At 36.2% G+C, this 24987-nt stretch overlaps 1 protein-coding gene across 25 annotated transcripts in view; it reads left to right on the top strand.

Annotated features, from left to right (window-relative positions):
• Positions 1 to 24987, top strand: part of TBC1D5 (TBC1 domain family member 5) — a 543840-nt gene that overhangs the window by 98512 nt on the left and 420341 nt on the right. For 7 of the 25 annotated variants that reach the window (XM_021069680.2, XM_084991837.1, XM_084991847.1 and 4 more), the window contains exon 3: positions 9747 to 9792. The exons of the other annotated variants lie outside the window; for them this stretch is intronic. The gene's annotated coding sequence lies outside the window, so the exon portion shown is untranslated. The remainder of the gene's footprint in view (positions 1 to 9746; positions 9793 to 24987) is intronic. 25 annotated transcript variants of the gene reach the window in all.

Raw genomic sequence — 24987 nt, 5'->3', positions numbered from 1 at the left:
GGTATTTATGCTTATCCTAGTCAATGCATCTTTTAAAATTCATTTATGAAAGGAAGTGAATCTCCTTTAAAAAGTAGATTTGGTTAGCCTGCTCCAAACTCTGGGGAAGTAACCATGTGCACTTGTCTGGAGGAAGAAGGGAAGGTTAATTTTTTCCACATTTAAGTAGTACAGGATGTCCATAGGAAACTAAAATTGCTTAAAGACTCATTTAATCTTTTGAAGTTTTTATAGTATTTAAAGGAACCATTAATACTAGGCAAAAGAAAGTGTTCATAATTTTAATTTATTCTCTATGAGGAACATAGGCTTTATATTACAAATATGTTATTTTAATATTATAAGGTACAAAACATTCATTCCTGTTTAAAACTTAGGGCAGACTGGGAGTGATAGAGGTTTGGTCTGAGCTCTGCTGGATATTCTCTCGGTGATCTTGAACAAGTCAGTTTGTCTTTCTGAATCTTTTTTTTCCTCATCTGTAAAGTATTGAAGTTAAGAATAACTCTACACTATGTGGTTTGTGAAGAGTACATCAACTAAACGATAACATACGTGTGAAAACATCTAGTACTAGGGCAAGTTGCCTAACTCCATTTCAGGTCTGTGAACAGTGCCTCCTGGAGGCGTGCTGAGCACTGTGCCTGGACAGTGGTTACACTCAGCATGCTCTGAATTTCTGATGAAAAATGCCTTCAAAAGGGTATTGAGTTGTAGTATGGGAAAAATAGAAATATTAAAAAAAAATGCTTAACCAAATAGATGGAGTTTTATATCACAGGCCCCAAATCTGTACTTACTAACTCATTGAGCTCTTACTTAATAATTAATACCTGATTTTGAACCAATAAAAAAAGTAATACCATGTAGTATTATTTGCAAGCAGTGGATTTTGGGCTATTTCAAATCATTTCTTTTTATTCTTTTTTTGCAGGGGAAAAAGCCATTAGTCTGCATTTATAATCAGGACTAGCTTCCTGTAAAATTATTTATTTTAACTTTTTATTTATAGATTTTGAAATTTACAATTCTAAATACAGCAATAGTAAGGCACTGCATTTTTGCAGGAAACAAAAAGCACAATTAACATAAAGTCAGAGCCAGCCACAAATAAAATATTCCAGCAAACTGTGTGAGGAAAAAAAAATGCTCTGGGAAGCAGATGCCAGAAATGTTGCAAAGGTGGCCTTATTGCATGGGAAAGAAAGGAATACAGAAGGGTTAGTAATAACAGGAGGAGGAGGGGAAGTGTGGTCAGTGGGGTGAGAGGAAAAAGAGGAGGAGGAAGGTAGGGAGCAAATAACTGTTGAATGAGCACTTACTAAGTATCAAGCACTGTTAGTTGTAAGCGCTTTCTGCAGATCCTCTTATCTAATCCTTCCAACTACTTTACTTAGGTCTCTACAGGTCAAGTGGCTGAGGCTCAGAGAGTTGTGAAGTCATTTTCCTTAAAACATAAAAGCAAGGATACAAATGCAGGCTTTTTGGCCTAGGAGTCATGCTATTACCTACTGCGTATCCTGCATGGCTGTCTTCTACTTAGAAGGTAGATGATGCACAGAATGTAGTTTGCATATATTCTGTAATTTTTTTTTAATGGTATCATGAGATTCTCTTGGACCCAGGTCATTGATTTGTCCCTTCAAAAAAGTATTTGGTTCATTGGTGGGATCTCTGGTATCCTCAAAAATAACAACGCATTCAAGACTACCTTAGTGGTAAGCCCTTAAATAGTCTTTCTAGATGGATTTTTTTTTAAAGCATTCCCTCCCTGTATGCATAAAGTATATTACTACATATGATAATTTCATTCATATACTTGTAACTTTTAATAATTGTCAACATAAGTAAATAGATGAAAGCATAGGAATGGTAAAGTGTGGGTGTGGATTATATCGCAAATCTTTTAGGCAGGGATTGTTTGTGAAATTTTGCACTTCCTGGCAGACTAGTGGCAGACTAGACTGCACCTAGTGAGAGTATTTTGTTTCTTTTTTTTTTTTTTTTTTTGCTATTTTTTGGGCCGCTCCCGCGGCATATGGAGGTTCCCAGGCTAGGGGTCTAATCGGAGCTGTGGCCGCCAGCCACGCCAGAGCCACAGCAACGCAGGATCCGAGCCGAGTCTGCAACCTATACCACAGCTCACGGCAACGCTGGATCGTTAACCCACTAAGCAAGGGCAGGGACCGAACCTGCAACCTCATGGTTCCTAGTCGGATTTGTTAACCACTGCGCCACGACGGGAACTCCTATTTTGTTTCTTTAATAGAATCTCATGGTGTAGGGGCTTAGCATCTAATTGATTGCATTATTCTAGGTATAGAAATACTGAAACTCCCATAGTTCTTCCTTGTGAAAAGATTTTTTTCAAAATATTTCCTTTCTGTTTTGATAAGAGAACATTGGATTTTTGCTTTAAAGAGAAACTTGATTTTTTTTTATTTTTATTTTTTTGCTTGAACTGTGACAATCAAATGAGCAGTAGTTTTTGATGAATAACACCTGTTCTTTTTTAAACTGCAAAATTCTTAAGAAGGTATAATAGCTAAATTGTCTTATTTGTAGATATTGTGTTTTCTTTCTTTTTTAACTTTTATAGTGCCTTTTTTTTTTTTTTTTTTTTTTTTTTTAAATAGCATTGTCCTTCTCAGCCTTAGCATCTAACTTTTACATTAGCCAAATTCTAAAAGAGGTCTACTTTTAAGAGGAAATTTTGCTTGGAAGATCTGAGATTCCTTATCATAATTTAAAAAGATCTTTCCATTTTTATTAGATAGCTTAACTCGGATAGCTAACTCTGGTTTATTTTTCTCATAAATTGACTTAAAAAAATAATCTACATTCTCTACCTTAACTGAACCAATGGCACTGTAGTTTTAAGTAAAGTGCAAGGGAGTAAAAGTGTAGAGTCTGGCCTTTGTTGTTTCTGCAGTGGACTCAGCCTTCCCTTCACCCCTGTACCTGTATACCCCCACCCCCATATTATGTATACTTAACTGTGGTCAAGAAGAGGCCAATTGTATAACTTTGCTCTTAAAACCATGTAGAATTGGCTGAAGCTGCGATGCCAATATGTGGCTTACATGCATCCCTTTCCCTATTCTCATTGCAGACATCAGCTCAAGGCATGCCTTCTTGCGTAGCCAGAAGGCGGTCAATTTTAGGGAGCCGTTACTGGTCAACCAGAGTTATCTTGTGAGAAAATCTCGCTGTTCTCATTGGAATAGAGAGTTTGGGATGAGTACTAAAAGTTCTTTATCTTTTTCCTTCAAGTCTAGGATTTGATATGGCCCAAATTAAGAGATCTTGCTTATTATCTTAGATTGGTAAGTGTGTTAGCATTTTAGTAACTTTCTGAGTATACTTAAACACACTTGAATTTAGCACAACCAAATTGAGTTCTGTCACCATAAACCTTTTTATGAAATATTCTGTTAGGAAACGTTAGATGCCACTACAGTTCATTTTTGGACAACTTTTCTGTAAATTTACACTCAAAAAGTTATCCTTCATTTGGGATGGGGAATAGGCTGTGTCTTGTGATCTAACTCAATTCATTCTTAAGTTTGATGTGTTAGGGTTTTCCAGAGAAACATAACTTCTAAGCTGTGTGTGTGTGTACTCGTTTGTTTATGTGTGTGAGAGAGAGATGTTTAAGGAATTGACTCACATAATTGTGGAGCTGACAAGTCCAAAATCTGCAGGTTAGGCCAACAAGCAAGAGCTGATGTTGCGTTTTAATTCCAAAGACAGTCTTCTGGCAGAATTCGCTTTTCGATCAGGCTTTTTGAAATTAAACTCTACAAATAGTTTGTTGAGATCTACTGCCATTAAGCCCTGAAATCTATTTTACTCAGTCGGTTGATTTAAATCTTTTCTTTTTAGGGCCCCACCTGCAACACATGGAAGTTCCTAGGCTAGGGGTTGAATTAGAGCTGCAGCTGCTGGCCTACACCACAGCAACTCCAGATCTGAGCTGCGTCTTCGACCTACACTGCAGCTCATGGCAGTACTGGATCCTTAACCCACCAAGGAGGGGCAGAGGTCCAACCCTCATCCTCATGGATTTGTCGGTTTCATTACCACTGAGCCTCAATGGGAACGTCTGTTAATGTAAATATTAATCCTCACTTTAAAAAAATACTATTCAGAAACATCTAGAATAAGGTTTAACCAAATGTCTGGGTCCTGTGGCCTAGCCAAGTTCACACAGTTGAGAGAGACTGACTCATTCAGTGATGATTGAGTACCTAATATGAACCAGGCTCTATGCTAGATATTGGAGGACCTCAGCAGATTTAAAAAGAGAAAAATATAGTCAACAATTTTTTTTTCTTGTCAACTAATCTTAGAAATAGAAATTAGTCATGCTTATACTAAGTATGGAAGGGAAACTTTCTTAAAAAATATGTAATGGCAGATATATATTCAGTGTCCAATAATTTTATATTTAATTTTAAAATAAATTTAGAATTACACTGAATTAAAAATTTATGTTTGGTTTTAGAATGACTTTATTCTTGAGTGTGTTATTTTAGAAATACTCTTTTAAGCTTAACAAAATGCAAATCTCTTTAGGAGTAACTTGTGTTGAGAGAGAAAAACGCTATTTCATCCAGACCTCTGCTCTGTTTTCTCAACGATGAAGAGCACTGCTTTTTTCATATCACAGGAGAGCCCGGTTTCAGCCTAAGTAGACATTTACCTCTTCTGTTGAAATATATCCTCTGGCCTTGTCTACCTAAATTAGAGTGAGATTTAACATGCTGAGGGAAGGGGACTCTTCAGAAAGGCATGTCAAACGTTTTCCTCTTTTATTTCCTTTTGAATTATTAGCAGAAATGGTGAAAATTTTGTTAGGAAAAAGGGAAACTAAGGATTTGCCATATGGAATGAAATGAATTAGTATATGATAATACTTGGCATGAAGTTTAAATCATTGTGGGGCCAAAAATTGATGACTACTTACACATTCTTGTGGGGTTTAATTCTCAAAATTAGTTAATATGTTAGCTAAAAATGATTAAGATTAAATTTTCCACTGCTAAGGTAAAGGTCTGAATTCTGTATAGGGTGCAGTAATTCTGTTAAGAGTTGTGCCTGTGAAGAGCATGTGGGGCTCCTTTTGATGGGTGATCTGGGGCCGGATTGGCTGGAGGTGGGCCTCTGAATGCCGGCTGTCCTGCCTCAGTTCTCTTTAGCACCCGTCTATTATTTTGTTTTTGTTCCCAGGCAAATGACTATAAAATTCCCCGTTTAAAACAAAACAAACTTTTAAATATATGTTTGTGTAGGTCAGAAATCCAGTATGGGTCTCCCCAGACTGAGACAAGGTGTGAGAAAAGTCAGTTTCCTGTTCTTTTAGTCTGTTGGCAAAATTAAATTCTCTGGGGTTATAGGACGTAGGTCTCTGTTTTCTTGTCTGTAAACTGCGAGCCCATTCCACCTTCTTTGGGAGCTACATCTTGGCTCATGGACCCCTACTTCCAATTTCAAAGCCAGCAACAGCAGTTCGAATCCTTCTCATTGGCACCTCTCTTGACTCTCCTTCTCTCATTGCATCTTTTCTTCTGATTCATGTGATTAGGTTCAGCTCAGGATAATCTAGGATAATCTCACCAGCTCGAGGTCCATAACTTTAATCGCATTTTCAAAGTCCCCTTTGCTGTGTTAGGCAAAAGATTCCAGGGATTAAGACGTGGGCATATTTGGGGGCTGTTGGTGCATTATTCAGCCTTCCACACCTCCTTTTCACTCCTCAGAATGTCCCAGTTTCACCATCCAATCTGAGTAGCCAGTTGAAGTATTTAAAATAGGAATAAAAACTAAAACTCAGGTTTCTTCCTCCCTTTTAAATTTATGTTTCAGTTCTTTCCCTTTTTGTTTCCTCTCCTGCTTCCCTTTCATACCTTTGCAAAGGTCATGAATCGTTTTCCTGGCTCACTTGTTAGAAGTCAGTGAGTGGGAAGTGTCTGTCAGTCCTCTTCTGTCCATTATTTATGGATAAAGGAGCCACATGTTTTATGGTGTGGTGGCTTCCATCACTCTTTTAGTCTTTTGCTTTTGAAGCCTGTGACTCTCATGTTCCTCAGTGTTTAGTGACAAGGTAGCCAGTGAATCCTGAGGGTGTGGCATCTAAATTTGTGCTGCTGCTTGTGCTTGAGCCTGTCCTTAGACCGTTACATGGGAAGAGGAGGAAGAGGAGGAATTAAGACCGGCTTTTTTCTCCCTCTGCATTTAGGCTCTATTTTGTACCAAAAAGATAGCTGGGCATTACATTTATTTAAATAGCTGCTGATTTTTTTCAGAGGGCATGGTTTTATATTCTAGAGACAATTTTACTAATACAACTGCATTTTTATCAAGTTAAGTACTTGAATGTTTTTATTTCACATTTTGAAATTTTTTATTTATTAGATTAAATTACATTAATTGAAGAAAACAGTTGTGTGTCTTACGTGTATCTAAAGACCAAATTGCCGTTTCTATCTACTCTTCAACTTAAATTTGTAGTTTGGAACATTGCCAACAGCAGAAAATATAATTTATATTCAAATGGATTAATTTGTTCCTTGGACAATTTAAAAAAAGACTAATTTATGATTTTTAATGCTGTATCTTATTTTAATAAGCTAAGTAGATATTTGATACTTGCTAATTTATATATACTTGAGTCCTTAATTTAATCGTGAATCCATCAGAGTTTAGATTTAGTTAAGTAATGCATAAGATCTAAAACCAGTGCTACATACTTCTAAAGTTCATTTCTTTTTTTTCCCATTCACAATGCCAGTTTTACACTCCATTTGCTGTCAGTGGAAATGCAGGCGGCAGACACAGACATATTTATCATCACTGAGTTCACTGGATCATACAGGAAAAGTACATTAAGATGCCATACAGAAAGTCTAACACACATAAACAACCACTTAGCATTTTTAAGAACATATCTGACTTATTGATCAGCTTAAATATCTTTCATTCGAGCGTGTTACCCACGTGGAGCGCATGCATTCACGTACTTATCTAAGCAAGAGCTGCTTGTGCTGATGAATGAGCACATCTCCCCTTTATGTATCACCACGGAGATCAAACCTTAGAAGGCTTTCCCCCTTCCATCGGAATCCCTAAATCTTGTCACAATTAAATTATTCTCGGGGTTCTTTAGATAAGGTGCACTCCGGAAGATAGCTGTAGAACACCTGATTTTACACTGACATTTGTGTTTGGTGTTCTGAGCTTCTTTTCCTGAAATTTGTGTTGCTGTTTGTTGTTCTAGGCCCAGTGGCAGATGCGGTGGGGAATGGGGACTCTTCTTAATTTCTCTTTTACTTATGAACTCTTACGTTCTTCTATAAATGCTACCCTAGTAAATTAGCCTCACCTCAGATTGTGTGTATGTTTAAAAAATATGTGCAATAACTGTTAGATTTTTTTTTTCTAATTGGAGTATATTATCAAAATTAGGAAATAGCAAAATATAATACCTAGTTTACATGGATACCAACCTAAACCTTAGAAAACAGTAATAAGAAATAATACAGATATGAAAAAAATAGGGGGAGTAATTTATTTAAAGGATAAAGAACAGATGAGTATGTTTTCATTTTAGGCCTTTATGGGCATTTTATGTGCGTTCTAGATTTGAGACATTTTAAGAGAAAAATGTCCTAGCCTTTTCTTTTAGTGAAACAATACAACTGGAAGTTATGTGTTTAAAAGTTTTATGGTTTCCTCAGATAAATACTTTATGTCCTAATATTTTCTCTCTCTAAAACAAAAAAGAGAAACAGAATAGTTGCAAATTATGGTTCCTTGCATACTTTCTATGACCCTGTGCAGTTGGGTAAGGTTTTGTGTCCTCCTTTCTTGAATCATTCCTTTTGGACTGAACTAGCTCATGGCGCCAGTCAAGCTGTTTCATTTTATTGTTGTTAATTTCCATAGATATGTTTTTAGAATTTGTAAACGGGTGTGGTATAGTCTTCATTTCTGCTCTTTACTCATCCTTTCCCTTCCTCTTCCAGATTTGCACTATTACTTCTTCATCATGCAATCTAAAATCTGTAGCTTCAGGAGTTCCCATTGTGGCTCAGCAGGTTAAGGATTCGATGTTGTCTCTGTGAGGATGCAGGTTCAATTCCTGGCCTTGCCCAATAGGTTAAGGATCCAGCATTTCTGCAAGCTGTGACATCAGTTGCAGATGCAGTTCGGATCCTGTGTTGCCATGGCTGTAGGCCACAGCTGCAGCTATGATTCTACCCATGGCCTGGGAACTTCCATATGCCACAGGTGTGGCAAGTAAAAAAAAAAAAAATCTGGAGTTCTGCTGTGGGTACAATAGGATTGGTGGGATCTCTGTAGCATCAGGATGCAGGTTTGATCCCTGGCCCGGCACAGCGAGTTAAAAGATCTGGTGTTGCCACGGGTGTGGCATAGTTCGAAACTGGCTTGGATCTTATCCCTGGCCCAGGAACTTCATATGCCTTGGGGTGACCCCCCCCAAAAAAAAGAAAGAAAGAAAGAAAAAAAGGCCCTTGGAAGAAAACTCCAAATTTGACCTCACTCTCATGTTTCCATCTCTCCATTTCCTACTGTCTTGAATACTTTGCCTCCTACCACCATGACTGTCTGGAAGAACCAACAGCATCGTTTTGCCCCTGACCTGTCTTCTCCCAGCAAAATTTAGCCATTCTTGGCTTCCCTCTCACTCTGCTTTAGGGTTTTTAATCTTTGACCTAGGACTTGACAGTCTCCATCTCCCTTGCCCCTCATATCTAATTAGCTTTGTAGTCTTAGTAGTTTTTGCTCCTGCCAGTTACTTGCCATTCTCAAAAGCTGGCCTCATCCACTCTTCTACAGCCTTATTCCTGGAATACTTCAGAAGTTTTTGCTGTTCTCAAATCTGAAGTATTTGATATCCTTGTTCCTCAAATCCATACTGTATATTGTCAGATTAATCTTCTTAAAGCATTGCTTTTACTCTGTTATTCTCCTGCTTAGGAATGTTTAATGGCTGAAGATTGAAACTTGGAATCTCTAACCTGATTTTCAAGATTCTCTCATAAAGTTGTCCTAATTTACCATTTAACCTTATCTTCCACTAGTGAGCAACAACAGTTCTCCCATTTCTGTCAAGACAGTCCCAACAAATGCTGGGAACCTTCCTACATTTGCATATCCTTCCTCACTTCACTGTATTTTTTAATCTCTTCTTTTTGCCCTGTGATGTTGCTAATATTTTCATTTTGCTCATCTAAAACCTACACACTTTTCCCCTAACTTGCAGCTCCTGTCCTGCACACTCCGTGAAATCCTCCTGAACAGTATGGTCTGCTGTGACCTCATCCTCTTCTGAACTCCTATTTTGATTTGTTGCCTCTCACAAGACACTTTCTATTTAGTACTTTTTCTCTATTACTTGTTTGTGGTTGGGTCTAGGTTCTGTGTTGCTAATTGGATTTTAAGTATCAAGAGATCAGGGACTTTGTTGTATTTCTTTACATCTCTCTTTTGGACTAAGTGTCATTCATTACAAATATCAGGTGATAAATTGATATTTTCTCATTATTTCTATAAATATTAATTGATTACCTATACCCAAGCTCTGTTGATAATGAGTTAAAAGAGGTCTGGACCCTATATACATGGGCCGTATATCCTAGAAGGGAGAGATGAATACAGCTAATTTAATGATACCTGTTTAATTACAATTGAGAGATGTGGTTTGCCATTTTTTTTGACAGGTGAAAAATCAGAAAATTGCCTTCTTTTTTTCCTCTGCTATTTTTGGTATGTATAATTTTTCTTAACTTAAAAATAATTTGATAGGGTAAATTATTCTTGAAATCATAGATTTTCAAATGGTAAAACAATTGTTTTCTTCTAACTATATAATACTTGCTCTAAGTCTGGGTAAACTCAGTAGACAAAATAATGGAAAGAATGATTCATACATTTTTGACATTAAACAATTATAGTAAATTTGTATGTCATACGCTATGTAAACTGATGTGAAATAATTAAAAGGTAATGAAAATATTTTTTAAAGGAATATTCCCTAAACTCAAATCTGTGAGTTCTTATTTAATGTACTAAAGCTCTCTTTTGTAGGAGAATAAGATTAGATTAAAATTAAGTACATTATTAGATTTATTATTATTTTAGCTTTAAGTGTTTCTTCCAATGGCTTGAACAGCATCATATATTTCATAGGTATGGTTTTTTGAGATTGCAGTAGAAAGTTCACGATGAAAGAATTGCAAAGTATATAGTGAAACGAAAAATTATTGTATTTGCAAATGTAAAATCATAATTTACATAAATGTTATAGTTAAGAACATTATGAATGTAAATATGCCTTCTCTATTCTCAGTCCTGTAATGCCATTCTCTGTCCAGTGGGAGATGAAGAGTGATGTTGAGACTGCTGTTTAACCTATTATAACAGCTCTAAAAAAATTAAATAGCGTTGATGTAAATATGAGGAGGGAAAAGAGTATTTATCTCCATTAAGTGACATAAAAAGCCCTGGTAAGAATCACAGGTGGGTGGGTGTGCATTAAGCAGTGAAATCCCTAAATTCAGATGCTAATTATAAGCACAAGGACAATTGCCTCCCACATACTTAATGCTGTATATTTTCTTTAGTAAAGTATAATTCAGAATTCTTGAAGTGCTGAATATGGCATTTATTTTTTCCCTTCCCCTTAGCATATATATTAAAAAAAACTGATGAAAACACTTCTGCTGGACTGTGATTTTGATGAATATAGGTGGAATATCAAACTGAAAGCTGTAAAGATAATTCACACGATTGCTGTTGGATGGTCTTTACTGAGTGCCTTAGTTATACCTCCCACTATTAAAAAAACAAATGTTTAGCAGTAAAGTTAAAATTATTTAAACAACCTGACCCCCTTGCTGTACAGTGGGAAAATAAAATTAAAAAAAAAATTATTTAAACATACTCGAGCACAATTTACTTTGCTGTTATATACCAAGGATTTTAATTTAAGGCTTAGGTTGTGAAAAAATGTATTAGAACAGGCATTAAGAGTATATTTGTTTAAATTATTATAGTTTTTAAAACTTATTTTAGTGATAGTCTGGCATCATGTCTTAAAAGTGATATGTTGCTTCTTTCTCATCAGTTTTGACATTTAAAAACATCTGAGAAAAAGAAATTTCTTCGGCATTTTCTATAGTACCTTTCAATGATGATGTTGTAATGTATTCTTCAGTTGTTGAAAGGTATATTATACCAATGCCTTGTTCTTAGAAGGTAGCTGGCTTTTAAGTATAGAATAGCAGGAAAAGTGTTATAGACTTAAATTATTTTTAAAACTTTGTTTTTAGAAATAGGAATACAAAACCCCCTTTGTAGTCTTGCCACTTTTTAAATTCCTAGGTATGCTTTTTATTTAGCTTTTAGTAACTTGTAATTTAAGATCACAGTTATTAGGTGTATTTCTGCATTTTATATATCGCTCCCAGATGCTACAGTATTAGTTTTTATCACTGCATATTTTATGAAATGTCAGCCTTCTGTTGGCTGTTCACGCAGCATTGTTAGTGATCAAAGACACAACATAAAGGAGAGGAATGTAAACAGTTGGCTTATCTTTGTCCTTCACTGTGACAAAAATACTATAAAATTACTTTCTTATAAAAAGTCAAAGGCATCATTTAATATGCAATGAAACCATAAATGTCTGTTTTTTAATGAGATAAAAAAATCTTAAAATGTTTAATATCAAGAAATCCAGTTATAAAGAGAAATAATTTCTAATTGTACTAAGTTTTCCTTTGTAGGGAATCAGGGTAATATATCATGTGTGATGATGTAACACTTTGCTAAGTGGCAGTGCTATTATACCTAGGAAAAGCCGCACAATTTTTGACAACATGAGAGGTGACTCTGTTTAAACTTTTAATTATTGTTACTCAAAATACATTCTAGAAAAGTGGTTATTAGTTTTTGTATATGCATTAATTTGTATGTGATCTGATTTATTATTTTTTTGAATTGACTTACTTTATTGTTTAAAACTTTATTCCATAGATTTAAAAATCCTTTTTGCTCTAGCTCAGAGATTTCAGTGTCAAGATAAAAGTATAGACTGGGGAAAAAATTCTCAAAGCCTCAAAGAAAATCTGTAAGAATAAAAATCTTGAATAATTTTGATCAGCTGTTGTGTATGCCCACCACAGCAGTTGGTTCAATCAATTTTATGTTTTGGGATGGTTTTATTAAAACGAGCTTCTGCTTTCAGTAAATCATTGAGAAAGATGCTGGCTTTATATGTCTTTTTTGGGTGGAAGCATGGCAATAATAGTTGCAGCCTTGAAAGACACTAAAGGTGGAGACAATTCCTGATTACCATAGATGTCAAGGTGTTTTGTGCCATTGGTTGAGGCATTTGGAAATAGTAGTAGAATGAAGATTTAGACTAAAAAAGTGATTTTTATATAAATACATTCATTTTTATGGTGATCTGCAGGAAACTGCCCTTTCTAATGAAAAATAATTGTGGAATTTCTGTTGTGGCTCAGCAGTAATGACTAGTAGCCATGGGGAGTGTGGTTTGATCCCTGACCTTGCTCAGTGGGTTAAGGATCCAGTGCTGCCACGAGCTGTGGTGTAGAGTGCAGACCAGCTTGGATCCTGCATTGCTGTGGTGGTGGTATAGGCTGGCAGCTACAGCTCTGATTTGACCCCAAACCTGGGAACTTGTGGGTGCGGCCCTAAAAAAAAAAAAAAAAAATGAAAGAAAAAGAATTGTTAGCAAGTAATAATGATTTTAGTATCTTCTTTTTATTTTATACAATTTCTATTTTTATAAAGGAGTAAAAGCTTAGTTGTTTTCATTTGGGAGAATCAGACCTTTGAAAAGGAGTTCAAAGGACAGCCATTGGATACTTATAAGTTAGAGACCTCTTTTTTCTTATAAGGTACCCCAAACTCTCATCTAAAATGAGGTTCCTAGTTCAACAGCATTGGTGTCTCCTGAGAGTTTGTCAGAAATGCAAAATGTGGGGCCAAGCCCATATCCACATAATCAGAACCTGTGTTTTAATCAAAATCACCAGGCAGTTTTTGTACACACATTAAAATTTGAGAAGCACAGCTATAATGCCTCTTGGCAGAACCTCTCATTTGCTCTGTATGTGTATGTTTTAATTGTGGGATGCTGATTGGAGTTGGTCATCTGCAGTTCAGGAGTAGGAGGAGACAATAGGAGGTTCATATCAGAATTTTAGTGGAGCCCCGAAAGTAGGCAAGTATCTAATCTAGAACTCTCAGGGTTTTGGTTGTTAAGTAGTTATAGTTGGGATCAATGGTACCTTGTGACTCTGCTAATGTTAAATAGTTGATTCCTTTTGGTTTTTAAGTGTCTTATCAAGTTCCAGATGTTCTGCTATTTTCTCCCAATAAAAATGTAGTCAGCATTTCCAAAGTATATTCTATGGTATCTTTTTCCCAGGAGAAGCTCTTAGTAGAAAGAGCCTGTGGTCTAATAAGTTTGGAAAGCACAGTATACTTTGTTCCTCTCTAGGGGAATAACCATACATTGATTTATATTAAAAGATCTGAAAACCTGGTGTAGTAATTCAATTTAGTAGCATTTTCCAAATTTACTTGACCATAGCATCCAGCATCCTTTTTTTTAAAATAAAAAATACAGGAGTTCCCGTCGTGGTGCAGTGGTTAACGAATCCGACTAGGAACCATGAGGTTGCGGGTTCGGTCCCTGCCCTTGCTCAGTGGGTTAACGATCCGGCGTTGCCGTGAGCTGTGGTGCAGGTTGCAGACGCGGCTCGGATCCCGCGTTGCTGTGGCTCTGGCGAAGGCCGGTGGCTACAGCTCCGATTCAACCCCTAGCCTGGGAACCTCCATATGCCGCGGGAGCGGCCCAAGAAATAGCAACAACAACAAAAAGACCAAAAAAATAAAAAATAAAAAAAAATAAAAAAAATAAAAAATACAGCCATTCTTATCTTTTAGCATATGCATACACAAACCTCTTTCTAGTATTTATTTTTCTTAATCAAAATAAGAGATGAGGACAGCTTTTGAAATTGTCATGTTATTATGCCACCACATAAAACATACTTTCTAATACTGTTATTTAAATGCAAGAGATATTGGTATAGCCTTGTGTGCTGAAGGAATTGAGTATGGAAGATACTTCTAGAGCTGAAATAACTGAGAAAGCATCTTTTAGAAAGTGAATCTTGAATAGATCCCGGTGAGATTTGGTGGGCAAATGGAAGGAAGGAAATTGAGCATTCTCAATGTTTGCTAGAATGAAGGAAGCCATGAGCAAGGGATGAAACAAAAATTTTAGCTCAATGAATGCTTACTGAAATCCCTAATATAGAGTAGGCTTTGTTCTTGCCCATGGGCATATAATAGTGAGGAAGACAGTTCTATCCTCCAGCCATTTATTGGAGTGACTATAGTATATCCTGGCAAATTGATGAGAGCTAAAATCCAGACCATAGAATTTTCCTGGGGATTTGTAAGAAGGAAAGTTGGCCAGTGTACTATATGCTGGAAAGCCATAGGCAGGATGCCAGTGTAGTAATATGAGCCTCTAATTAGGGGAACGATTAAGAGAGAAATTCGGAAGGTAAGAGGACAGACCAAACAACCCTAGAAATCTTAAAGCTAAAGGTGATGGGGAAGTCTAACACCCCAAATGCAATATATTGTGATACTTAGAATCAGTCCTCGACTTTGGAGTAAGATGGCCTGGGCCTACCTCTTGATGACTTCATGTCATCAGGCCTCAAGCTCTTCAACTGTAACAAGGGTGTAATAAGGTAGGAAAATAGTAAATGGCTGGTTTAAAAAAATATTTTCAGGATAATTTCCAGCTTATGGAAGAGTTGTAAGAATAGTATGCTTTTTTTTAAACTCACATTCACCTGTTTGGTGCCCCCTCTCTCTTCCTCCATCAACACATGCGCACGCGCGCGCATGCACACACACACACACACACACACACACCTGCACATGCACCCATGCACTTTTCCCTGAATTTTGAGCAGTGATTACATTTATGCCTGGAAGGATGTCAGTGTATATTTCCTAACAGGGATGTTCTCTTCCATAACTATAGTACAGTAATCAGCTTCAGTAAATTTAATGTGATACCTATATCTAATCTATCATCTGTAAATTTGTCATATGACCAGTAATATTCCTTACACAAGCTTTTCTTCCTTCAGTAAGGATCCACTCTAGAACCAGGTATTGGCATTTAGTTGTCATGTCTCTTTTGTCTTTTGTCATTTTTTTTCCATCTTTTTGTCTTTTTAGGGCTGCACCTGTGGCATATGGAGGTTCCCAGGCCAGGGGTTGAATCAGAGCTGCAGCCTCCAGCCTACGCCAGAGCCACATCCACGCAGGATCCAAGCCACATCTGCGACTTACACCACAGCTCATGGCAATGCCGGATCCTTAACCCACTGAGCGAGGTCGGGGATAGAACCTGCATCCTCCTGGATACTAGTTGGGTTCATTGACCACTGAACCACAGCGGGAACTCTTGTCTTTGTCATTTTAGGGCCACATCTGTGGCAAGTGGGATTTCCCAGGCTAGGGGTTGAATCAGAGCTATTACAGCTGCCAGCCTACACCACAGCCACAGCAACTTGGAATCCAAGCTGTGTCTGAGACCTACACCACAGTTCATTGCAATGCTGGATCCTTAACCCACTGAGCAAGGGCAGGGATTGAACCCATGTCCTCATGGATACTAGTTGGGTTCTTTAACCGATGAGCCATGATGGGGAACTCCTCTTTTGCCTTCTTTAATTCTACATGGTCACACAGTCAGTCTTTCTTTGCCTTTTATGATATTGATGTTTTTGAATGATACAGTCCTTCATTATCTGTCTGTCACTCCTCATTTGGGATTGTCTGCTGTTTCCTCATGATTAGATTTGGGTTATGTAGTACAACCAGAATACACCATAAATAATGTTGTATCCTTCTTGGGCTATTACAGCTGAAGGCACATTAGGAATGTTAATTTTGATCATTCAGAGTGTTGTCAGATTTCTCTGCTGTAGAGCTTTTTTTTTTTTTTTTTTTTTTTTTTCCCTTGTAACTATGATAAGTCAGTGGGGAGATACTTTAATATCATGCAAATATCTGCTCCTTACCAAAATTTCCACCTAGATATTATTGATAATTCTTTACTGGTACAGTTTTTTCCGTAATGGTTGCAAACTGCTGACTTTCCAATTCTAGCTCCCTTCCATTCAGCGTCATGGTTCCACTGTAAGCAAAAACCATTCTGATGACTGATTGATTTACTTATTCATTCACTCATTTATCATTGATATGAGCCCATGGTTATCTATTCTTTTCATTGTTTATAATTCATTACTCAATTATTTTGGTGTCCAAATCGTCCAGGTTTGGTTAGTAGAAGTGCATGGCATTCCCCATCACATTAATGAGGCTTTCCAGCAAAGGGGGTTGAAACAGGCTTATCTCTGATCTATTCCACAGTGGTGGCTTTTAGCAGTTCTCTGAGAGCTCTGATTGTTTTCAGGGGAAATGGTTTAGAGATCAAGGTCTCGGTACTAGAACATTAGTGCATAAGGTAGTAGACTGTGCATCACTGTGGGGTCTTGGCTTTTAGGCGCTTTTAGAGGAGAGGTCTCAGAAGTTTAGGCCTATATTTATATACACATCTACATTGATAACTAAATATATGCAGACATGCATACTGATAACACACATATATGGATTTTAGATCTCTTAGTTCACGGCAGTATTTCTAATTCTAATGCATTCTTGTTTTCCACTTTTCCATATTTATATGTCCCTTATACAGCGAGAACATTGGCTTCCCACAGCATTGATACTTTAACTTATTTGAGCAGCGCAATTATAGATCTAAAATAGTTTCAGAACTGGTTCCTGATACCACTCAAACCGAGAGATTTACCAGAAAGAGTTCGATTTCTTTGAAGTTCTCCCTCTTCACCCTACTCAGTTCTGTGAGTATATATAATCAAATGCTCTACTCATAATTACTTGGATCACTTCTTTTTATCCCCTGAGTATGGATGTGTATTCATTTGAAATACAGTTGAGTTCACTCATTTTAGTTTTCTTTCAGCTTCACATCCTTATTAATCTTTTGAATACGTAGAAAATGATTTACTTTTCCAAAAAATAAAATTTTTTGAAAAGGTCCTTCCATTTCCTCCATCCTTTATAGGTAACTAACCAACTCTGCTGCTTTATAGTTCATCATCCTTCTTTTTTTTTTTTTTTTTTGCTACTCCTGTGACATATGGAAGTTCCTGAGCCAGGTATTGAATCTGAGCTGGCTGCAGCTGTGATCTATGCCATAGCTGTGGCAACACCAGATCCTTAACCCACTGCGTCACAACTGGAACTCCAGTTCATCCTTCCTTTTATAAAGATAAGCAGTGGGTTGAGCGTCCAGCATTGCCACTGCTGTGGCTTTGGTTACAGCTGTGGCAAGGATTCAGTCCCTGGCCTGGGAACTTGCACATGTTGCAGGCGTGGCCAGAAAAAGATAAGCAGGTAATTTTTCTTACTAAAGGTAGTATACTATGTATGTTCTTCTGTAATTTGCTTTTTTATTTATCAATATCGCTTGGAAATAAATTCTTACCAGTTTATAGAGATTTCTCATTCATTTTTACAGATGCTTACTACTTTAATTTGTGTCTAGTTTATTCAATCAATTTTTTAGGCATTGTTATTGAAATAATTTCTGATATTTTGCAATTGCAAATAATGCTGTGATGAATATTCTTGTGTATATGTATTTTCGTACTGTTGCAAGTTTATCTTCAGGATGAATTCCTGTAAGTGGGCTCACTGATTCAAAGAGTAGATGCTTTGTAATTTTATTAGATAGTGGCCACTACCCTTGTGTTGGGGCTGTACCATTTTGCATTTCTACTTGGAGTTATCTGGGAGTACCTATTTCCCCACAGCTTTACCAACAGAGTATACTGTGAAAGTTTTGAGTTTTTTCCAGTCTGACAGCTGAGAAATGGTATCTCAGTGTACATTTAATTTGTATTTCACCTTATTATGAGTGGAGCTGAATGTCTTTTCATGTGTATAAATATCCTGCTTTCTGGCGTTCCCGTTGTGGCTCAGTGGTTAACAAATCCAACTAGGAACCATGAAGTTGCAGGTTCGATCCCTGGCCTTGATCAGTGGGTTAAGGAACCGGCGTTGCCTTGAGCCATGGTGTAGTTTGCAGATGCAGCTCGGGTCCCACATTGGTGTGGCTCTGGTGTAGGCCGGTGGCTACAGCTCCGATTGGATCCCTAGCCTGGGAACCTCCATGTGTCGCGGGTGTGGCCCAAGAAATGGTAAAAAAAAAAATCCTACTTTCTAGGTTATTTGGTCTTTTTAAAAGTTCTTTGTAGTGATAATAGCCATTTATCAGCGATTTACATTGCAAATATTTTTTCCCAGTTGGTCAACTCTCTCTATTTTGCTTGTGGTGTTTTTTTGTCATGAAAAAGTTTTGTATTTGTATTTCAGTTCTAATTAGAAAGACTTTTTATAAACTTCCAGGTTATCAGAGGAATTCAACTTTTAAAAATACTTTCATAGTTTTACTTTTTACACTTTAATTTCTGATTTATTTAAAGTTTTTTTTTTTTGTGTGTGTGTGTTTAATGTTAGAAACAGGTCAGATTTTTATCTTCTTCTTCTTTCCCCCAAGTATCTATCCATTTGTTAAAAACACCAGTCTTGTACCAATGTTTTGGAATGCCACTTTATAACAGCTAAATCTATTTTTGGACTTTGGACATCTCACTTTTATTGGTCTCTCTGTTCGTGCTGAAGCATCACACTGTTTTAGTTATAGAAGCTTTATAGTATGTCTTAATGAGAACCTCCTTTCTTCATATATATTTCTTTTCCAAATTTCCTAGCTTTTCCTGAACTTTTCTTTTCCACTTGACCTTCAGCATCAAATTACCTAGCTCAGGTTAAATTTGTAAGTTTATGACATATTGATGTTGAGATGTCCTAACCAAGGATGAGGCGTTTCCTTTTAGTCATTTAGGCCTACCTTTGTATCTTTTAAGAATGTTTATTCTTCATGTAGGTTTTGAATGTTTCTGTTTATTCCTATATTTTTGATATTTTATTAATGGGACTTTCTTATTCATTATGTATCCTTTCTGGTTTTATTCGTACGTGTGCGTGTTATTGATTTTTGTATGTTTATTTTATATTCCTCTACCTTGATAAAATCTTTTGTTTTTTTGAGTCTCATCATTGATTTTCCAGGGTTTTCGAGCTCATCTGCATCAGTTCATCTGCAAATAGTTTTATTTCTTCTTTTAATTCCTATTTTTGACATTTCTAATGGTTTTCTCCAATCTGATTTCAATGACAGATATGTCTAGTAGTGGTCATACTGGGCATTCTTGCCCATTTCTGACTTTAGTAGAAATGAACCATGTTACATTGACAGCTGTTAGTGGTAGAAAAGATAAAACTGCATGAGGCAATGCACTGTTTGAAGGACTTTAAGAGGCACTGTGTATTTACTTGTATTATAATATATCATTCTCTTCAATATCTCTCTTCCTTTACATAACCAAATTTTTGGAAGAAGTTATCTCTCTGCCTGGTAACTTTTTACCTTCACTTCCTCACTTCCCACTCTCCCTCCTCAAACGATTCCACTGTGGTTTCTCCATTGTCAAAACTAAGGCTGCCTTTAAGACCTGTTTGTTATTAAATCTAATGGGATGTCTTTGCCTTTGTCTTACTCTTTTAGTTTTCCTTTCAGATACATTCAGCATTGTAGAGCATGCCTTCTTCTAATTGCACTTTCCCTCCTTAGCTTCTGTAAAATCACATTCTTCTGTTGTTCCTTTTCAGTCTTCCAGCTCTTCTTTTTGCACTTGACTTCTAATGTCATGTTCCAGGCTTCTTCTTTTAAGATTCTATCTTCTTTTTGAACTTAATGCATATTAGCTTTATAAGCAAACCTATGGCCCAAATTATCATTACAGTTATAAGTAAATTATTATTACAGTTATTCTGAGAGTAATATAATTAGTCCTCCCCTGTCTTCTGAGATCAGAATCTACACGCCCACTACTATTTGGCATCCATTTCCACTTTGAGATGTCAAATCATTTGACAGTATAAGTTCTGACCCCTCCTTCAAATGCATCCAGTTTTATTTAAGTGACTAGAGCCATTATATATCTCACTGTAAAAGCTAGAGCTCTGAGTGTCTTCCTGGATTCTTCTTTTTTACTCACCACCTTTATCCACTGCATTATCTTATGTCAGTTATCTCTGCATTCTCTGTAGGTTTTTCTAGCCCAAAGGAAAGAGAGAGTCTGTCAGGCAGAAGAAACATGAGTAAGAAATGGAGATGTTAGGTTTAGTAGAATACGTAAAGTGGAGACATATGTTAAGATACTGATTGCAAGAATAAGGAATTTAGGTGGCCGTTGGATGCTCATATGTAAAGGAGATGATCAGTTTACTTTTGTAGCACTTGCTAAGATTGAAAAAAAGGGAGAGGGATTGTAGATGGGAAACTAGTTAGGAAGCTAGCAGTTTGAGCAGCTTGCTTAAGAGGTATTAAGTGCTTATATTAGGATGTGACATTGGAGAAAAAAAGAGATAATGTTGATTTGATACCACAGTGTTATTCAATAAGATACTACAAGAAAGTAGATCTTAAGGTACAAAAGATAATTATTGAAGACTCAGGATTTCCTTATAAAGCAAAGTGGGTGAAGTGGAAAGTTTTGGAGAAAGATAATGAGTTCTGTATTTGATATATTGTGTATAAGGTGCTGATATGGACCATCAGGTAGAGACAGTTAGGGGATGATTCTACATGGAGGAGGTTTCTTTTTCGATGCCAGCTCCATCCGATAGTGTAGTGACCACCCTGTGTTGAGCATTCAACAAACTGACAATGTATATGCCAGCTCTGCTCTGACTTGAGATCTAGGTCAGGACTAGAGACATGAGGACAGAAGGTGATAGTTGAAGGCATGAAATTTGAATGAGACTTGGAAGCCAAAAAAAGGAGGTGGTGAAACCAGAAAGGCATCAGGTAAAGATCTTGGAGCACCCACTGTGTGTTAATAAGGTGGAAACATCAGAAAGAGTTATCAACTGCTGGGTCTGTTGTTGGCAAAGAAAAAAAAAATTACAGAAACAAGGGAAAGAGGATTTTAGGAAGGAGATCTTAGATGTTAGGGCTGCAGGGAAATCAAGGAGAATAAAGACTTTAGAAAGGACATTACATTTGGTGTTTGAAAGTATATTTTTAGTAATTCAAAAAGGGCTGGAGTTTTATAAAAAGGGATTTGTACCTTTGTAAATATAATGTTAAAAATAACCTATAAGCAAAATGGGAAGAATTTTTGAAAAGTTAAATAGGCAAGTAATACTAGTATTTGTTAGACTTTGAAAAAGTTTGTAAAATGTAAAATAAGTGACAATTAAAAATTCATCGCGGGTGGAAACTGATTTAGTGGTAGGAAATGAAAGTATGGTGAGTAGGCCCTTTTAAATTGTGTGGTATGTGTAAACAGCACGTAGTGTGAAACATTACAGATTTTAACATGATATTCAGATGTAAGAAGCCAAGTGTTGGTAAAGCAAAGGGTGAGGATAAGTGCAGGATTTCTACTGCAGGCTGCATGGTGTGCAGGGGCCTGGCAAAAGGCTCTCATTTTTGAATGAGAAAGTGGTACTTTAAATTGGGCTACTTTTTACTAAGAGTAATGAACTGTGACTTGCTTATTCTGATATAGGAAAAAAATAGATTATATTGGTGATGATTTTTAGAGTGTATCTAGAAATATTGGCCTATGCTGATGATCTGGCCCAAAACACCAACTGAAAGGATATTTTAATTATAGAAGTAATTTGATATAAGAATAGAAAGTGATAAAGATGCAACAGATCTGAGAAATGAAGTACATTATCTCATTGTTATCAGATGTTAGCAATTAATACATTATGTAGTTCTTGTTGGTGACTCTTAATGAGGACTTAACTCGTCTCTAGAAGACACAAAACTGGAAAGAAATAATCATGAATTAGAGAAAGGGGACATACTAAGTCAAAGTCAGAAGCCTTGTATATGCAGCAAACTTTCAGAATTCTCTTATTAAATCTAATTAAGTGTCTATAGATCCCCTTGATGTATTAAGTTGATTGTCATAACTGAAAAAATGTCAGCTTTGTTTCTTTCCTTCTTTATTTATTGTTCCTTTTATGTTTTCATCGTAATGTGCTGTCTTGGAAATTTTAGTACAGTCTCTTGAAGAAGTGGTGATAGTGGGCGTCTGTCAAGGATGGTGCTTCTTATGTATTATGTTTGCTATGGATTTTTGAAAGATGCATTTCATTCACTTCATCACTTTAAGGTAGGTTTTTTTCTTTTGGCCTGCAGAAGTTCCTGGGCCACAGATTGAACTAACGCCACAGCCATGACCAGAGCCGCAGGAGAGACACAAATAGATCCTTAACTGCTAGGCCACCAAGGACCTCTGCTTTCTTATTTTTCTAGTTAAAACTTGTTTCTGATTTGAAAAATTGTGAATGATGTTCAATATCATCAAAATGTTTTTTTGAATCTCTTGAGATGATGCTATAGTTTTGCTCCTAATGGGTTGCATAATATGCAGTGTTTTATTAGCAGAAAACCTCCAGTAAACTTCATAAGCAAAAAGTTTGTTAGTCTGTTCTCCAGGAAATGAGCAGTCATTTTTCTCCTTGATTTCTATAGGTCCTGTCTTAAATCCAGTAGGTTGTGGTACTGATTCTTGCTCTTCAGAAGTTAGCAGAGATAAAACGGAATTGGGGAGTAAGAGAGTCACCTACAAATTTGCAAATGCACTCTACCTTTTTTTTTTCCCTTTAAGCTCAACTTTGATTTCTTTTCCTTCTAACCAGAGATTAGATACGTATTCTCTGGTATCTATATATTTCAGATATGAAAAGGAAAACATTTATAGTTAGGTGCAGGTATATTATGGCAATGTCATAATTGGCATGAACACAGAAAGATTGATAATGTGGATTTAAATTTATGTGGAATTTCAGGTAAAAGTGTAGGTCCTCTTGGAGGGAGACTGCATATTGGAGGGTCATTATGTAAAACTTTAAAATGGATAAATTTATTTTCCATTTTTATTCACTACTATATATGGAATTTTTTTAATAGTACACACTAGATGTTATTGAGAAAATATTTTAAGTTGCAGTTTGTATTAATTGGTTATAATAACCTCAATCTAATGATACTCTTTTAAATTTCTTGGAAAAAATGATGGTTTTAAAAAAATATTACTTTTTAAATCAATAGTTACCTGACTTTTTAGATCACTTCTCTTGTCTGGGATATTATCTGTATATTACTTTCCAAAAGATATTCTGAAAAATACCCAATTTTAGTCTAATAGCTATAGCAGCTTTTGCACAGTTAATCATTCTCCTCAGTAAAATCAAATTAACTGTTGGAGGGGAATTTATGAAGCCCTTTCTTCTCAGTTTTCTCCTCTTATTATGTTATGCAGTATAGTCAGAGTTGGAATTTCCTGTTTTAACTGATGCTATTGGTGTGTATTGGGTGCCTTCCTTTGGGGTATGATATGATATGAAAACTATTTGGGTTAATTGTTGTTGTCTTTGTTCAGTATAGAAATTGTCAAAGTGTTTATGTTTTTATTTTAACAAAAAGATTTTTTAAATGTGTAAGTTGAACCCGTAATAAAGTTTCCCTGTTGTAAAGTGCTGTATTTAACTTTTTTCTTCTAAAGGTCATTCTCTTCTATTTAATTATATTAAATCAAAAATTTCTTATGCTAGTTATTTTAATTTCATTTGTATATTCCAAAAATTATTTTATAAAATTTCCATGTAAATTAATAATTACTAATCATAGTTTTCCTTATTAAAATACTATATCAAGTCCTTTATAGTATCATAATTATAATATTCTCATGTTCCATATATCATAAGTAACCAAAGATTTGAGTAAAATAATAAAATAAAAATACTTGAGGAAAACTAAATCCTACTAAGAAGCCTACTGTGATTGACTTTATGGGAGAAGGGGCAGAGAGGTGGGCAGTAGGGTTAGTGATGGAATAAGAGACTCATTTTCTTGTGTTCTAGTCTATCATCGTTTAGAAGAGGAAGGCTAGCAAGAGAAATGTTCCTGAAACTATAAAGCAGGCTATGATTTATCATTTTTTTTAAAATATAATACAGTAGTCACAGTAATTTGGTGAATAATGTTGGTCTTTATGTGAAAAAGTCTATTCAGTATCATGAAACTATTATTACATACAGCATAAATGTAATTTCTGTATTGCATTATTGGATGTTAACAAAGCCTCCCGCCTTCTTTTTTTGTTTAACTTGCAGAAACCTCACAAGATTTTTCACAGTTAAGCATGAGATACACATGTTCATATTTACTGTTATGCTTTTTCCAAATGAGACACACTCTACTGATCTTCAGTCACAAAAGTTGATAAAATGAACCCCCATGGATGGTGAACTTTGTTTTAACTATGTGATCAAATTTTCTGGTGACTAAAAGACTATCATTTTTCCTTTTAAAAATACTTGGTCAGAGTTCCTGTTGTGGATTAGTGGTGAATGAACCCTGACTAGGATCCATGAGGTTGTGGGTTTGATCCCTGGCCTTGCTCAGTGGGTTAAGAATCATCTGGCGTTGCTGTGAGCTGTGGTGTAGGTTGTAGATGTGGCTCGGATCCTGCGTTGCTATGGCTGTGGTGTGGGCCAGTGGCTACAGCTCTGATTTGATCCCTAGCCACCTTTTATGGATGCAGGTGCAGCCATAAAAGACAAAACAAAACAAAACTTGGTTATGCTTTCTGTGCCCAAACTTCTGAGCATAATTTAACCTTTGTGGAATGATTAAAATGGACTTAAAGTTCG

The sequence above is a fragment of the Sus scrofa genome, chromosome 13 (genome assembly GCF_054392235.1).
Source record: "Sus scrofa isolate SSC_HxYL_T2T_F1_AM1 chromosome 13, Sscrofa_HxYL_maternal_Yorkshire_Landrace_v2.0, whole genome shotgun sequence".
Taxonomy (NCBI): Eukaryota; Metazoa; Chordata; class Mammalia; order Artiodactyla; family Suidae; genus Sus; species Sus scrofa.
Note: the sequence above shows the minus strand (reverse complement) of the source record. Positions and strands in the feature narration are given on the sequence as shown.